The sequence below is a fragment of the Dromaius novaehollandiae genome, chromosome 4 (assembly GCF_036370855.1).
Source record: "Dromaius novaehollandiae isolate bDroNov1 chromosome 4, bDroNov1.hap1, whole genome shotgun sequence".
Taxonomy (NCBI): domain Eukaryota; kingdom Metazoa; phylum Chordata; class Aves; order Casuariiformes; family Dromaiidae; genus Dromaius; species Dromaius novaehollandiae.
In genome coordinates, this window is record NC_088101.1 from 7,328,221 (window position 1) to 7,344,794 (window position 16,574).

The 16,574-nt window shown below is 45.4% G+C and overlaps 1 long non-coding RNA gene across 1 annotated transcript; it reads right to left on the minus strand.

The window, feature by feature from the left end:
• Nucleotides 1-10,570: 10,570 nt before the first annotated feature.
• On the minus strand, nucleotides 10,571-16,240 carry LOC135328105 (uncharacterized). The gene is made up of 2 exons (XR_010388830.1): nucleotides 13,817-16,240; nucleotides 10,571-12,383 (listed from the first exon to the last, which is right to left on the minus strand). It is a non-coding gene; the product is annotated as an uncharacterized LOC135328105 (long non-coding RNA).
• Nucleotides 16,241-16,574: the final 334 nt, after the last annotated feature.

The following is a 16,574-nucleotide window of genomic DNA, read 5'->3' on the forward strand; positions in this document are numbered from 1 at the left end:
TTGCTTTTATTCCAGCTTTCAAAGAGTTGACCACTAATTGACAAGGAACGTGCTGTTTAAAAATACTATTATTACTAATTGCACTCTTTAAAACAAAAAGCCAGGTTATCCTTTCTACTGAAGTTCTGTGAAAAAAAGGAAAAGTTACTTAATGAGCTAGTTATATGAACGATGATGCTGATGCTAGAGGGCTGTTCCAAAGCCTTACTGTTTCTGTGGTAAGAGACTTTGTTTAATTCCTAGCCTTAATCTATTTATGGCTACTTTATACACATTTGCTCCTAAAAAATTACATCATCCAAAATGGAGCTAGATGCTCCTATTACTAGTGTTGCATTGGAAGAACTCGGAGTCCCTTGCACGTAAGCATAATTAGAATTGCTTGTGGATACAAGGAGAAAGTCTGGAGCTTTTGGATGCATATCTAGCTCACTGTAGAGAAAGAGTAGTTTCTTTGATGGTCCCTTTGCCTATGAACAAATCACCCAACTGAAAGCCCTTCCAATATTATTAGCCATGTCACATAAAACTGGTTTTAAGAAACAACAAAAAAATCTTGTCGGTGCCTGTGGCAGCTTTGTTAACTGCAAATTATATTGTCAATCTCCCTTCAGGTTGCAGTCTTGAAAGGGCATTTTATTTTGAACATGAAAATATTTTCCGTACGTCCTCAGTCTCCGAGTAGAACAATTATATGATGAAAGCTGGTCCAAAAAGATTTGTTATTCACTTAATTTTTGACTGTTCCAAAAATAGACAGTGATAATTTTGTGTTGTGGATTGCTAGATGGCTAAGGGCTACTGCTGAGGAATTTGTGTGAAAGGTAACCAAAAAGAGCCTGAGACTTGTCGGTAGGCTCAAATCCAATATACAGAGCCTGCATCTCTCCCGGAACGTTCTTTAGGAGTCTGCAGATTGAGAAAGGTGGAAAAACACCAGATGAAAAATAAGTGTGACATCCAGTGTCTAGAAAGGTGAGATTATAATGGAGGTGAGCTACAGGGGTACTTGTGAAATCCCAAGGATGGCAAAACACAGTTCACGCCATCTGTAATCAGCAGTCTCTTGGTGCCTTTCACACGGGTAGATGCATTAGTCTCCGAGTCCAGTTTCCACAATTCCGTGCTCTTTCATTAGACCTCCCATTAGTTTCTTAGGATATTCTGGCTGTCAGCCCCGGTTGCTGCTGCGTGCACTTGTGCGCTGCGAAACCTCCGTCACAGGGTTGAGGACAACATTTAGTAGGAACTGAGGTTGGGCTCTCCTGCTGTGATTTGGCTTTTCGTGGATTTATACAGCGTGACGTTGATAATACGTAGCACAAACTTTCTATCTGCACATTAGCATATGCGCTGCTTTAAATGTGAAAAAAATGACACTTTTCCTCAGCCACGGGAGAAAGGAAGTGAGCCTACAAATAAAAAAAGGGGAACTCCTGGTTTTGTATGGTTTCGTCCTCATTTGCTTTTGTCGTTTTGGCAAACTGGTCAGCTGGCTTTTAGAAAAAAAGTTTTTTGATAGGCGAAACCGCCTAAGAACATCACATCTCTTAATGGCACAACTGCCTGCAGCTCAGTACTTGGATCTCAGCTTTTTTATGCTCTTTATGTATATTTTGCATACAAAAACACTGCCTGAAAGGATGGGCTCTTCTCTAAACACCTGCTTGCAACTGTCGGATGTGAAATGTAGGCTTTTGAGAACCAAAATGAGAACCTCACCCCCAAAGCTGACAGCAGTAAGTTCTGAGGCAGAAGAAGTAGTAGAGGCTCTATGTAACCCACTTTCTGAAGATATAAGCCCAGCCACGCAGGTCACCCTGCCAGAACAGGGTTTGAGTAGTACCATGCCATGTGCATATTCACCCCAGCTGTATCTGTAGCTAACACATCAATTTGTTTTGTTGATATTTGATAACATGTCTGAAAAATAAGACTTGCCTAGAACGACAGTAGTTTCCATGCATGGTTTTAGGCTTATTTTTTAACCAACTTATCAAAAAGCATGTTGACTGACTCTCATATTCATTTTAATCCTGTCATCTGTTCCTCCGCCTCCTTCTCCATCCTTTCAGTCCTTTCTCCCTCAAAACACCAGATGTTTTTGTCTATTATTATTAATAATAATAAGCCATTGTGCGAGGCTATTCAGAATCCGAGGGACCTCTGACGGAAAATAGTCCTGAACACGACACATTCACTGTCACTGCATAAACCACCCTTGTCTCTCAAAACATAAAAGGAAGGTCTCCAAAAAACCATCCCTTCACAAAGTCCTCCTGCTGCTGTTGCCTCATTTGGAGAGCAAGTCTTCCTTCTCAAGTTAGCTCCCCCCTCCATCACTTCCTTGTGTCCTCTCTGAAGAGAGAAACCGCAAAACCCTGTGACGGATTTTATTTCTGTTTTCAGGCTCCAATTAGAAAGGCATGGGGATGTGCTCTTGCAAGTCATCGATAGGAAGAAATGCTGGCTGTCAAAACTGAGCGAAGACGGGGCAATTCCTGTGAGCTCTGTGGCTTGGGAATCAGGAAAAGAAGTGGCCAGTGGAGCTTTAGAAACCTTCCTTAGTCGATTAATTGGAATATTCAGTGTACATGTCTAAAATGTTGTGTTTTCCAGAAGATAAGGAAGTAAATTGAGGTAAAGGAGCGATACCCATAAGGAAAATAACATATGTTGTATCTGATGCCTTTTAAAGGTTACTGAGCTGGGCCTGCCTGGGTCACACTTCAACTGTCCCTTCTCCCGAACACCTAAAGAGAGAGCATACAAGGATCCGTTTCTTCCCTGCTTGAAGGAAAGCCACAAACCACCTTTTTAGGAGCAGAGGACTGCCCTGCTTAGCGCTTCCAGCCATAGCAAAAGAGGTAAGTAAGGCTTACAGAAAGGGTTGTAGCAGTAATTCTGTTCTACGGCACTTTAAAGAGGAGCCAATCTTTTGCTGACCCATAGCAACAGTCGTCCTGGGTAAGGAGTTGTTTCATTTAGCCTTCTCTATGATTCGTAACACAACATTACCTTATTATCACAGTGACTCAACTTTGAGATAAGGCCTGCAGGAGAAAACGTACTGGACTTTAGCCTCGGTGATACAGACTAACCAGATACAAGTGTATATCTTCTAATTCCCACTCACCTGGGAATCCTAGCAAGTTCTCAAATGCTCCTGATTACAGAACTGGGAATAAGACTCCCATTTAAGTGGTCTTTAGTCCAGATTCTACTAAAACAAGAAGGGCAAAGGAAAACTAAAGCAAATAAAAAAACCCATCAGGACTAAAGAATAGAACATCCTGAGCTCATAGCCCGGTTCCTACTAAGAACCATATGCATGGCAGATTAGCTGCACCAGGTTAATTTGGGGGACTTTAACCGTTATAAACGATGCAGCCTGAAACTGAGAACTTTCTTTAATTTCTTAACCTTTAAAAGGAATATAATTATAAGTTACAGGGTTTGCCATTTCCTCCATAAATGGAAAACATTTGAAAGGTTGGGGGAAAACAAAACAAACAAAAAAAAAAAACTCAGCTGACACTGGCTTACGTGTCTCCTTATACTATGAGCAAGGAATTACGTTTCTCTGACAGTTCTCCAGTAAGGAAATAGATTTGAAATCCAGGATGAAACTGCATTGTTAACAGGGCTTTATGGTATAGTCATACTTGCTGCAGAGGATTGGGTTATGTGACCTAGGAATGTCATTCCTTTCCGTGTCCCTGTTGCACAAACTGCTGATCAGATTTACCTAAAATTGGAAGGTGACTCAATCTTCCCATCCAAAAATAATGTAGATATTTTCTGCAGAAGTTAAGCTCTAGCTTGCACTGTGATGATAAACGCCTTTCTGAGCCACCCAAGGAAGATCTCTACCCCGTAGGAGTTTCATCTCCGTTCTAGAGGCTTACTGAGCAATTCGCATTCTTCCCACGTACCACATTTCCACCATCTGCAGTTTTCGCATGGTTTCCAGATGTCCCATTGCCATTAGCAGCCATTTGTAAAGCGGCCCTCGGAGCGTGGCTTTCTCGTTGTTTCCAGGGTGATGCCAACGTGGCTGCACTGCATCCCCCAACACACCAAAACACAACGTCCCCGTCCCCCCCCCCCAGGCAGCATCTCAGCACCTTCTCCTCACTAGCCTGAAGGTTAAACATGAGCCAACCTCGTTTTACTTTAGTTGCACAAACCCGCTTGATTTCTAGTTTACAGTCAGGGCCTGGTTTTCTGCCTCTTGCCTCTCTGCTTTGCTTCCTCTGCCTTTCCTAGTAACCTACCAGGCATTTTCGGAGCTGCCGCCTGCCCCAGCGATAGCAGGAATCCCGGCACACCACATCTGGAGAGACTTTCCCTAACTGCCCTCTGGAGCACCCCCGGCTCCCACTGCTCCTGCAGGTGCTGGGGGTTTGGGAGCACCTTGCTGCTGCTACCAGTGCCTAAAGTGACACCTTTTCTGCCTAGAAGCAGCGGTTTGGCCCAAGAGGAATCGCACTGGACAGGCTGCGAAGGGAGGGAGCTGCTTGGAAGAGCTTGGCGTGGTGGAGGTCATGTGGCTCTGAAGGGTTTATATGTTTGAAAAGGATGGAGGTGACCCAAAGAGGATCATCTGCGTGTTCAAAACCTGTGCTGGCCTTGGTTGATAATGCTTCAGTTGGGAAATGCTGTGTGCTTTTCGGGCCAGATGTAGCTCACGAATGCATGTGAGCGGTGTGACGCGGTGGAACAGGTCTCTGATGGTGGCTATACGTGGCTGCGTTCATCTGGGATTGGACCAGTCCCTGTAGAAAAGCCTTCATCTCTTCCATCCCTCGCCCCCTTCCTCAGTCCCTGGTCGAAAGGCTGTGTTTTGGCTGGATAATCAGAGGAGAAGCAGGAGCCCGGGCCAGTTCGGGGAGAAGTTCTGCCCAAATTCCTGGGAGGCTTCTTTGTTATTGCGAGAAAGATGTGAGACCTGAACAAGTTACTTCATTTCTGGTTTGTTGCAGCAGCTACACAAGTTACAGGTTTGGAACTAACTTGGTGTTTTAAATAGCCAATACCAGGAAATTACTCTTTTCTCAGGCTTGCTTCGTTTTTCCCCTGGCAAACCAACTAATGTAGACATTATACAATAACCTCTTAAACAGATTCTTAAGTAGCTTCTTAAGAAGGACTTTGCTGTTGTTTTAATGTCTAACAGTTAAGCGTTTTTGTGCAAATAGACTTTACGGCGCTTATGCACAACAACAGCATTACACAGTTGCTTGAAAGTCATGGTCTATTCTTTCGACCAGTGCAGTAAATAAATGCCAGGAATGCTGTTTTCTCTTTGCGGGACCTTTCTCTTCTCCTTCCATTGGCCTTACTACAGAAAAAGCAGCATTGCCAGGGTAGCTTTAGGTGAAGGTCACACAAAAAAAAAGTGGATGTGGATCCCCCTCTTTCAGTCTGGCTTTTATCAGCTTCGCTGGCTACAGACATGGAGGCTCTGCCCCTCCTGTAAGCCTGAGAAGTCTCCCCCCGGCAAAAATACTATCTTTCAAAAATACTGCGTTCACTTGTTAGTCTCCTGGGATCCACGTGAATGTACTTCATTTTCAAGTTTCTCATTAACTTGTCTCTCAAAAGTCTTGTTGCAGGGATTTTTTGCTTTAGTAATTTTTTTTTAAGTTTAATGAAAAAAAAAAAAAGCAGTCAACTATCTTTACAGCCTCTCTGGAGAAGGCTTATAATTATAAAATAAACCCCTTTACCAATTGTTTGATGGAGAGTAAAGTTTAATCCTGATGAACCGGAGTTATAATGCATTTTCCTAAAAACCAGTTATTATAAAGATTGTGAGAATCTGTCTTAAGCAAATAAGACGTTGTACAGCATTTATAAAAATCAGTTGCTATATTAATCCTCAGTAAAGCAACAGTTTAGTCAGTCTCCGCTCTAAAAATGCATTTGAGAACCACAATCTAAGCAAACATAGTATTATTAACCCAACTGTATTTTCACCTAAGTTTAATTAAAACTTAATTCAAACTGTAATATCACATCCCTGATAAGAAGCAAGTTTAAAACCCCTTGCATTAACACCAGCTTGTTCCCAGGAATTTCAGTGTTAGCTCAGGTTAATTATACCAAAGGAAATGATTTAAACATACTGATGTAAAGATCATCGTCTGACACCTTAAAGCAAGGAGAAGAGCTAATTAAAGCTTTCCGCTGCTTACGATGATGCCTGCCTTACAGTTGCATTGTCTTACTATGCTTTGCCTGCATTAAATTTAAGTTGAAATACTTAAGAACTAGGCTGTTAAAGTAACATCGCTCAGTTATGTTGGTAACTCCCCGCTTTTCAAAACTTCCTCCAGGGAGGCCTTCGGTTTCCTCATGCTCCAAATACCTTTGTTTAGCAATGACAAGAAAACAAAATCACTGCATCTTTCCTGTATGGTTTTGCCCGTGGCTAGTCACACTTAAGTTCAAGTGACTGCAAGCCCACAAGCTTTCCAAACACGTTAATGGTGTTACTAGTTTCCACCAAAAATGTGAGTGATTCCTACCACAGCTTACCCCAGGTTAGCAGTGGTATAACAGCAGCAAGCTTAATGGCAGTAGCAAATGCAGTCAGTTAATTTTCTTTACTGTCCTGGCAAAAATGAATGCTGGCTGGGTCTCCGGTGAGCAATGGTACTTTGGAATTGAAACTACAACGCGGCATAATTTTCTGCCTGGTGCAGTGTTCAAGCATAGGAGCAAGTGCACAGTTTGGAACTATTTTCTGGCTAAAACAGTTAAAAACAGGTAACTCTTACATGAGGCAGTCTCAAAAACTTGCATTTCCTCAACTATGTGTGTGTGTGTGTGTATATATATATATATATATATATATATATATATATATATTTTTTTTTTTTTTCTAAAGAGCCTTTCAAAAAGGAAAGAAGGAGGCAGGAGCAGAATGGACAAAATTGCTCTCGATTAAATCTGTTTAACTTTTTAGCCCAGGAGCATTCAAATAATCAAGCAATTGGGATCTTTTCACATACTGGAGCATACAGATGCCACAAAAATCAAACCAAACAAGTATCAGCCACAAGAATTTGTCTGAAGTTAGTGTTATTGTGCCACTGTGAATCATCCTTGTGTTAAAGACATGCCAAATCTCTATACAAATTCAAGCAGCTATGGAGTACACAAAAGGACCTTGTCTGTGTTAGACAAATGCTTTCTTCTCAACTTTTGTGGTATGTGACTTTCTACAGACTGTAAATAAGAAAAGCATTTACAGCTTTATCCTAGAGATTTACAACTTTTAGCCTTGTGGTCAGAGCCAATTGCATCTGCAGTAGACAGGCAGGGCTGCTACGCGTGAATCTTTGCAGGAAAAGAGTTCATAAGCAAGTAGGGTTTTTTTCTCTATCTTACAGCCTCTGTTCAAAAGCCAGAAGGGGGTGATGCATTAGTTTCATATCAGATGAGATAAATATGTTAACCTGGGAGCTGATAAATTAATTAGAAGAACAAGGAAGACAAGTACCACGTTCTTTTCTAGCCAAAGGTTTGGAGGGCATCATCCTCAGTTTGAAGTGAGGTCAGATGTGTTGACATCTCCTGCCTTGGGCCATTTCAGGTACCACTGTAGCAGAAGCAGTTATCTACAGAGTTTCACAGCGATTTATGAGATTAGCAAAGATCCTTTCGTTGATTTTTAGAGCAGCAGAGGCTTGTATTCCACTGTCACAGCTATATTCTTGGACCTAAGAGCGCCTATGTCAGTCTCCTACCTTCTGTTACAGAGAGATGAGGTCTTTTTCTCTTGGGTTAGCACTGTAAACATGCAATCTGAAATCACATTGGTTGAGTAATGACTGTAATTTGTTAGTTTACAACAGAGCAGGGAAAGGTCAAATTTACATTCCACTTTTGAAAATATATTTGGCATTAGAAGACTTTAGGATGGATGCAAGCTTGGAAAAAAACCAAAATCCTCACCGCCATTTACTTCATTGGGTGGCATTCCTTGGTTTTGTTTGAAGCTGAAATTAAGGAGTTTGGAACTATTTCAGAAATTTAGTCATTCTGGGAGAGAGGAGGGTAGTTGTTTTCTTCATGCTTGGAAAAAGTTGTATAATAATCAGTCATTAGATCACTGTGAGCCCAAGCAGAAAAGCTAGATTTCTCCTTTCTATCTGCTAAATGTATTTAGTCATCGTTAGCTCCACACATTGGAGCCCTATTGATTGCACGGTGGCAGTTTAGTCACTTTGCTCAACAGAGTATAAATGCCCATAGAAGAAAATCTATTGAGATAAGCTGAAGGCTTGCAGATCTACACGGTGTTTTTTTGGTTAAGCCTATTCCAGTTAGTGTGAAAGCTCATTGTTTTGCATATGAGGTGCGCGCAGAGTTAGCAAGTTTTACTGTCGGTCTGGAAAGCCATATTCTCCAAGTGTGTTTGAAGTTACTTTTGCTGAGATGAACAGAAAGGTCGAGGAGGAGTTAGATACCCAAATCCAGATTAGTGCTCTTCAGTGTTCCCACTTGGCTGCTAACTAACCCTGGAGGCTTTTGAAATTTTAAGTGCGTATACACTTTAATGCTAAAGCTTTCCAGGGTCACCAACTCATACTCAAAACATTGCTCTGTCTCAAGCTGAGGAGTTGCCTGCAGCACAACGCTCATCCCAAATATGCCATGTCTGCAAACGTGGCCTTCCATGTCCTCTCCTCCAGAGGTGCTCAGCACACAGCTCCTGCTTCAAGCTCCTGCTCTGCCAGCGCAAACCTTTTCTGGAAGGCAGCAGGAAGACATTTGCTGTGGCAAGATCTTCTGGTTCGCTGCAGAAATGGCCCCGGGTCCTGCATCTGTGGAGGCGAGTGCCTTGCCCCTTTTGGCTAACGTTTTCCTTTGGCGTGTGTTTTCCTTCTCGATGAATCTCTGCATGAAAGATTTCTATTACAAACGGCCACAGCTGGAGACGGGGAGGGGCGCATCCTTGGTGTAGCACAGCAGCACTCTGAAAAGCAGAAGGGTTAGGTCCAAATTTGAGCAAATGGGAAGGAGACTGAACCCATGCGTTGCACAATTACAGTTATAACTACTGCACACCAGAATAAAAATGGAGGAGCGATGGCTGCCCTGCTGCCCCTCTCTGGGAGGAAACGTAGGATGATCCTTGCTTGGCTCTTGCAAGAGAGGAATTTGGTATCTCAGATCTTTGGTATCAGAGCACAGAGAGGCACCCTCTTCTGTGCTTGAGTAAGGGGTCTAAATCCCAGAGGTCTCTGGGATTTAAAGATAAGCGTCAAAGCTTTCTGCAGCTGGCTCAGGACGCTCCCCTTTCTGAAGCACCTAGTTCTTCCATGCGTTTCAAAAATTACTTGATGGCCAGATTATCCCAAAATCTCTGAATACCCGTGGATATTCAGCCCTTAGGTAAAACGGGGAGCCTGTGCGGCGGTACAGCTTTGGGCAGCTGCATGCATCTTTTCTACCTGCTGCTGCAGGCACCTGTGCCGCTGCTGGCTGTCCCTTGGCGTCCTTTCCGAGGAGGCCCCACTGCAGATCCGCGTCCTCTCTCCAGGAAAGCTGGTCTCCTGGGGAGGGAGTGCTGAAGGGCATGGAGGAGCAGGGGCTGGGAGACAGCCGGGATGGAGGCTCTGTAGCTCCACGAGGCTCCAGGCTTCCGTGTGGACCTTGCAGCCCAGGTGCTTTGCAGCTCTGCTGCAGGCAGCTCCATTTATCCATCCGGATTTAGCGCATGTGACAGTGAGGCCTCAGGTCCCAGGTGCTCAGGTTTGCTTTGAAGTAAGCGATCGAGAAAACTGCACAACGGGTGGCTCAAAGAGGTGGAGAAGAGCCAGCAACGTGGAGGCTTCTTCTCCAGGCCAGGAAATCAAACATATTTCCCCTCTGTAGCTGCTCAAACATCTGGCTTCAAGGATTTGAGTGCTGGAAACAAAATTACAAGCGGCTGACTTTATTAGTGTGTGCAGCTGTTCCAGATGAGCTCTGGGAATAAAATTTATAGCGTGTAATTGAGCCAGTGGCAAGTTTTATTAAGAATTTCTTCTGAAGAGAGAAGGTTAAACACACTCTTGAAAGTACAGTTAAAAAAAAAAAAATCACCTTAAAGCTGAGTTTCAACTGGCTTCAAATGCCCTACTCAATGTTTTGAAAACTTAGTAGCTCAGAGCTCCTGAAACACACTCTTGTAATCCCCACAGGACTGCTGCTTTAGGGTCTCCCCTCCCCATCTAACACAGGTAACAAGTAAGCTACTACTTTTTCTTGCTTGTGTCAGTGAGCAGTCACCTAGCAAGCTGCAAACAGGCCTCAGTGGAGAATATCCGAAGCCAGAGGTTTTGGCTTTGTGAAAGACCTCAGCCTTGGGTGTTTGCTCGGCTCTGAATGCGTCTGTCTTCCAACCATGCAATGTGGACTTCACTTCCATGCTTACATGCATTTCCAGGGGACAGCGGATAGTTGAACGGGCAACTCCTGTCAGTGCCTCCCCTTTCACCATTCCTTCCCCACTTTTTTCTTTGCTTAAGCAAAGCAGTAAACTCATGGGCAAGTACAAAAAGCAATGGCAAAATCTGTCTGAAACCTTGTTTTATTCAGGGCTGTGGGTAGAAAGGGAGCTGCGCAAAGAGCAGGTCATTCAAGGTCAACATACAGTACTGACAGCAAAAATTGGTTTAGGTTCTCAGTGCCGGTAGTCAGTGTCGCACATTGTATGGAAGAAGAGCATGAGGAAGGGAGAAGGAGGTAGAGAGGTGTCGGTCATTATATCTGCTAATGCACAAATTGTCAGTGTCACCTCTTTTGAGGGACGACTGTCCTGGAAACAGAACATAATCCTAAAAATTGCTGAATAGTTTTCAGTGGATTACTTTGTACTACTGAATTAGGATTTCTAGAACATTGTATATTTTAATGGCATACCTTATTTTCTTGTGTTTTTCCCAAAGCCCTAAGGAAAGTTAGAGCCCGCACCCAAGAAAAAATGGTAACAGGAGTTCTGTTGCAAACCAATTAAATGTTGATTCTTAAATCGTAGTAATAAATCAGTAAGAATATGTTGATTAAAATAAAATAGCGACTTAAGGTAAGACTGCAAATGCCTCATTCGCAATGGCCAGTACCAAGAGTGAGCTGGAATACTTGCTTGAGCACTCTGCAATGTGGCTCTTGGTAGCTGAACTTGTGGTCTTTGCTCCTGTTGGTATTAATAGGCAACTAGCTTGGGTGACACACGCCAGAGCACTTCAGACTCTTACAGCTTCTCTATTTTTAAGCTGGTTATACTGGTTTTCTTTCAGCAAGGCTATCAATCTCAGTCAGCGCTGGGCAGCAGGATGCTGCAGCTCCCAAAGCCACCATTGCTCCTGCAGCACTCCTTCCTTTTACCGTACCACCACCGCTTCACCTCCTAGAAGTGTGAATTTTGCAGCGCTCGTGGTAGGAAGGCTGCAAACTCGGTGGCGAGGTGCCCTCTGGAAGGCCCCAGTGCTCTGGCACAGGCTTTCCTCCAGGGCCTCTCCTTCCCGGTGCCTCCACCTGCGAGGAGGCTGGCGGTGCGGAGGCATCTGCAGGAGAAGGCAAGGGGAGAGGTGTCGGGAAGCCAAGCAAGGAGCAGAGTCACTGCAGGAGTTGCTTGCAGAAGCAATGCTTTTTGGCTTGTAAAACTATTAGGGATATTACTAGAAGGGACTTCATCCTTGAATTCTTCAGATTTACATTAGCAACCTCTGCATTTAATCCCATTTAAGTCAAATAAGCCCTTTTAAGAGCACAAGAATGTAGGATTACACAGTTAATAGAGATGACTATCCCTCTGTGTGCGTAAGGGTAGTCATCTGATGACCAGGTAGGCTCTGAAGCCCAGGCACTCGAGAGGCTAAAGCGCTGGTTTTATTTTACCAAGCAAGGCTCCCTGCACAGCTCTAGCTTTCCTGCAGCATCTTTTCTTGCTGAAGCGACTTTCAGGTTCCAGTTTCACCAGTGCTTTTTTCAAACTGCGACTGCGTTACTATTTTAACTGAGATGGCAGTCTCGTCCTATCTAATCACATCCCTTCGCAGATACGGAGACCCACCTACTACCTTCCTCTTTGTAACGGCCCTTCACAAAGTTGTCTCTTGCGTCTCCCCTTTCAGTCTTCTCTTTCCCCAGTTAACTTGTTGGGGTGACACAGGCATCGCTCCTAGGCCGCACGTTTAAAGCTTCCTCTGATCGTGCCGTTTCCCCGAGGCAGCTGTCAGTTTGGCCTGCGTTCTGCTTGTGGCACCGTGCTTGAACGCGGACAGGCTGCTCCAAACGAGCCCTCGTGCTAAGAAGGACGATTATTTTGTGCATCCTGCACGTTCCACTGCTGCACCTACAAATCCGGCATCCTGCTGTGGTGCCTGCCATCATTAAAAAAAAAAAAAAAAAAAAAAGAACCATACCAGGACATGGACTACCTGTGGTTAGCTTGTGTTCCCGCTATCCTTCACAAAAAAGAGCAGGAGATGCAGTTATTACATAACTAATGGTTCCCCTGCAGCCACCACCTGCTTTAGCGTGGCTCCTTGTCCTTGCTGAGCTGTCCCAAATAACTTTCCCGTTTTGTTATTTTTTTTCCCACTGTCCTTCTGCCCCGTCCTTACGTCGTTTGCACATTTAATAACCCCGCTGCCCTTCGCCATCCAGTCTGCAGCCCATCCATCCTTCACCATCCAGCCCCTAGCAAATGCACGCGGCCACGAGTATTTTCCGAATTTAAGCGTCTTGCCTCGGGAGACTAAAGGCAGCAAGCGCTGCAGAGCCGGTGGTGCTGCCGCTACGTACGCCGGCGAGGTTTGGAGCTGAGCCGCCCTCCCGAGCGCGGGAGCCGCTGGTGCCGGCCGCCAACGGCGGGGGACCTCTAGCGGCACCGCGGCCCTGCTTGGCAGCACGGCCAGAGCCCGAAAGGGAACCTGGGTCCTGCTGCCTCCACGCAGCCGCTTCATAACATGCCTGTGGGGAAAGCAAAATCTTTGTTTCTTTGGATTACCTGGGCTGCTTTGGTTACAAAACAGTTCAGAGAGGGACATGCACCAACATTGCAGAGACTGTGCCGGCTACAGACTTTGCAGTTGGGTTCAACTAGGAAAGCTGCTTTCGAGTGACACCTGCTTGTTATTTAAACTGTGGAACCTCCCTACTACCTCCCTACTAGGGAGGTTCGACCCTTACAGGCTGAGCCTAAAAAGGGGGAACAACGGATAGCCAGAGAAGGAAGATGAAGCATAAAACCATCAGACCAAGGATTCACCCAAGTGCCACTTGTCCAACAAACCATAAGCCTGCAAAAGCGTAAGCCAGAGCAAATATATACTCCAAGTATTCTCCTAGCCTCCACTGATTTTCTGCTCATCCTAGATCCCACACAGGTTTTGTCCACTCAATCGATCCCCACGCTGCTCGCTCTGCTCCCCGAGGAGCCACGGCAAATCGCCTTTAACGGAGAGGGCTGCGGCAAGCGAGTCTGCTTGCTCGTTGCCACCTGCGTGCTGCGTGAACTCAGCACTCAGGCTTTCATCGGTGTCCCAACAAGGACTTACCCTGGAAGAGCAAGTTCCTCCTCCCATTACTGCCTTTTTTTGTTGTTGTTTAGTTTTGTGTAGTACTTCTCTCTAGTTGTGTTCAGGAAAAACCTTTTCCCCCACTCCAATACCTGATAATTAATTTATTCTGTGCATGCTAACAGCTCCCCAGGTGCAACAGTAACAAGAAAAAGGGGGGGGGGGGGAAAACCCTTTAATTCATCTTGACTAAAAGACTGCAGTCTGGACAGGTTTAGATTCTGTTCACTTACCAAGCTGAAGAGATTAGGAGGACTTATACCAGAGGAAAGCTCCAACTTTTCCAGTGATCCAGCACAGTTGAAGCAAACCCATGTTGATGCAGGGATTCTGTAATACAGGCAGAGGGGCGCACGGTTTCCCACCCTCCAATTTTCTGGTGCAACAACGTCTGTTTGCCTCAGGTGTAAGTCAGGGTGCAACAAGGTAGCAAAGCAACTTTAGTGCAAGTGGGGGTACGGGGCGGGGGGATAAGATTAACTCAAAGAGGCTGTATCAGGAAAAGGGTACTCCCAATTAAGCAAAGTGATTCAATGCAAACACGATTTTTTTTTTAAATATTGATTTTCTTCTTCAAAAGAAATACAAGTTGATTGTCCAGAAGCTTGCCTGCGTCTTGGTTGCTGGCAGTAGGCCAGGACCTGGCTTCTAGTTTTAGTTTCCTTCTGAATTTAAAGTCTGCCATCTGTCCCTGAAAGTTGTTTTGGTGGAGCAGGCTATAGCACAGTTCCGTGTCTGACGAGAGATCTACATCTCAGTATGTCGGCACACCGCGTGTGTCTGGTCTGATAGTTTCTCAAACCAGAAACAAGGTTAAAGTACACAAAGCTCCACACGCCCTTGAAGTACACACGCAAAAATCAGTAATTACCCATACTTAGGTAGCTAATGCAAGCCAGCGTTAGGCAACTGGAGCTCTCGCTATGTTTTCTTTGGAGGTGTGTGTAATTCCTGCCAGATAGCACAGGTATTTAGTTTCCTGTGATCAAGGAGCAGGGTCCTTGCAGCAGAAGTGAAAACATCTCCTCCTGTCCTAAGAGCTGTGCACAGACTTAGCTTAAAGCTCCAGGCAGCTTCGAGATGTGAGCAGCTGGCCAGTTCATTTGCCGTTAGTGCAGCACCTCTGCAAAGGTACCAGCGGCACGTTTAGGACCCTGACCTGAGCGGCACCAGAGCAGGCCAGCGATCTACAGCAGTTTTGCTGTGGCTTGGGGTGGGGGTTTGGTGCTAACAGCTGCACGGGAAAGAGCCGCAAAAAGGAACGCTAAAAACAAAGTCACGCTTAGTGTTTTATTTCAGACGGCTTTCAGAATATCCGTATTACCTGCAAGAGAACTGGCGGCAATTAAATGGGGCTAATGTTGGACAGCTTTGTGAAGGGTAAGTCTGTGCCTGTCAAAATCCTAACTGAATCCTGATAATATCAGGTTTTCTCACCTGTTCCTTTGGAGATCAGAATGTGTCACTGTAGTCTGCATAGCAAGCGTTGATATTCAGAATTCAGGCTGTGAACAAATCATAGTATTAGCTGTAACAGTCAGCAGTACATGTTGGTGGGTGTCACTTGAATTGCAGCCTGTTTCTGGGATTTACGGTCAGGCAGCAGGCTGTACCTGCCTTCAGGGGAAATCTTTACGGTTTGAAGTTGCTAAACCATGGAATCGAATTCCCCCTTTGTAATGGAGAAATTATTTGCGGAAAGGAGAAACATATACACCTCAGCTATGTGCCTATTCTAGTAAAAATCCGGGCAAAGGGACTCCGCACAGCATTCCCCTTTCTCCCAGAGGGGAACGAGGGAGTGGCCGCAGGCCCCAGGAAAGCTCCCTTTGCGCCCCTCCGTTAGCTTCCTAACGCCGGAGGAGATGCACAGCATCTCTGACGCTGCCAAGGAAATATCCCTGAGGCAGCGCAGTGGCAGGACTTAGCGGATGCCAGTCTTCATTGTAACTGAGGAACTACATGCATTTATTATTTTATCACTCTAGCTTCATAAGGCTACTTCCCAGAGGAAGAGCAGGCCAGGCTAGATGCCCAAGAAAACGAGGAATTTCACGCGAAATACTCAGCCTTCAGTTAAGCAGGTGCCTCTTCAAGGCTGGAATGGGTCAGGAGCCAAAACAGGATGAACTTTGGAAGGCACGTTCCAGCTTCCAGGGAGAAATGGAAAATCCAGTGGAAGGGATACCGCTTGGTGCCCATCTGCAGTCACCTCCTGCCCGAAAACGCAAGCTAGAGAAAAGGACAAGTAGGGAGAGACCCTAGGTGAGAAGCATGGGGGCTGGGAACATTTCACAGTACAACCTTAGCAGGTGCACCTCCACACTGCGGCCCCAGCTGCCACCCTCACACACGTGTGCACGTGCTCACACGCACACGAGAAGCAGCTCATGGACTTACGGTGAGGCTGCAGGGGTTGAAGCGTCTCGGATCCAAGACTGAAGAGGGAAGGAGCAGGAAAACAGGAGAGAGACAGCTGCACGCTGTCGCTCCATCATGTCCGCACGCAGCAAATGCTTACAGGCCCGTGCCAGCAGTGCGAGGAATAACGAATGGGAAGATGGATTCAGAACAAGAAAGTCTTGCAACTCCTGCCACAAAGAAAACTGAAAGATTACTGGAGTTTCCAGAGGCAGAACTTTGTCGGGGGGGGGGGGGGGGGGCAGAGAAAAGCAGTCACAGAAAAGCAGTCACCAAGTCCTCCCTGAACGGGAGCTTTAATCTCAGTTTTGCTGCTCTCTCCCCTCTCCCTAGATAGCTGGAAAAGCAGCAGGAACAAAACGTGGCAGCAGAGAAATCGGAGGAGGTCTGACTGGACCTCCCGAGGAAATGCCCCAATGACTGCAGCTTTCCTGCCCAGCAAAACTCACTAGGATCACTTCTGGGTTTTTTTTGGTTTTGTTTTTTTGTTTTTTTTTGTTTAAACAGAAGTAGTGCGTTGCCTCTCTTTACCGATTGTGAACGAAGGGGAGGACGAGGGGAGCGAGAACC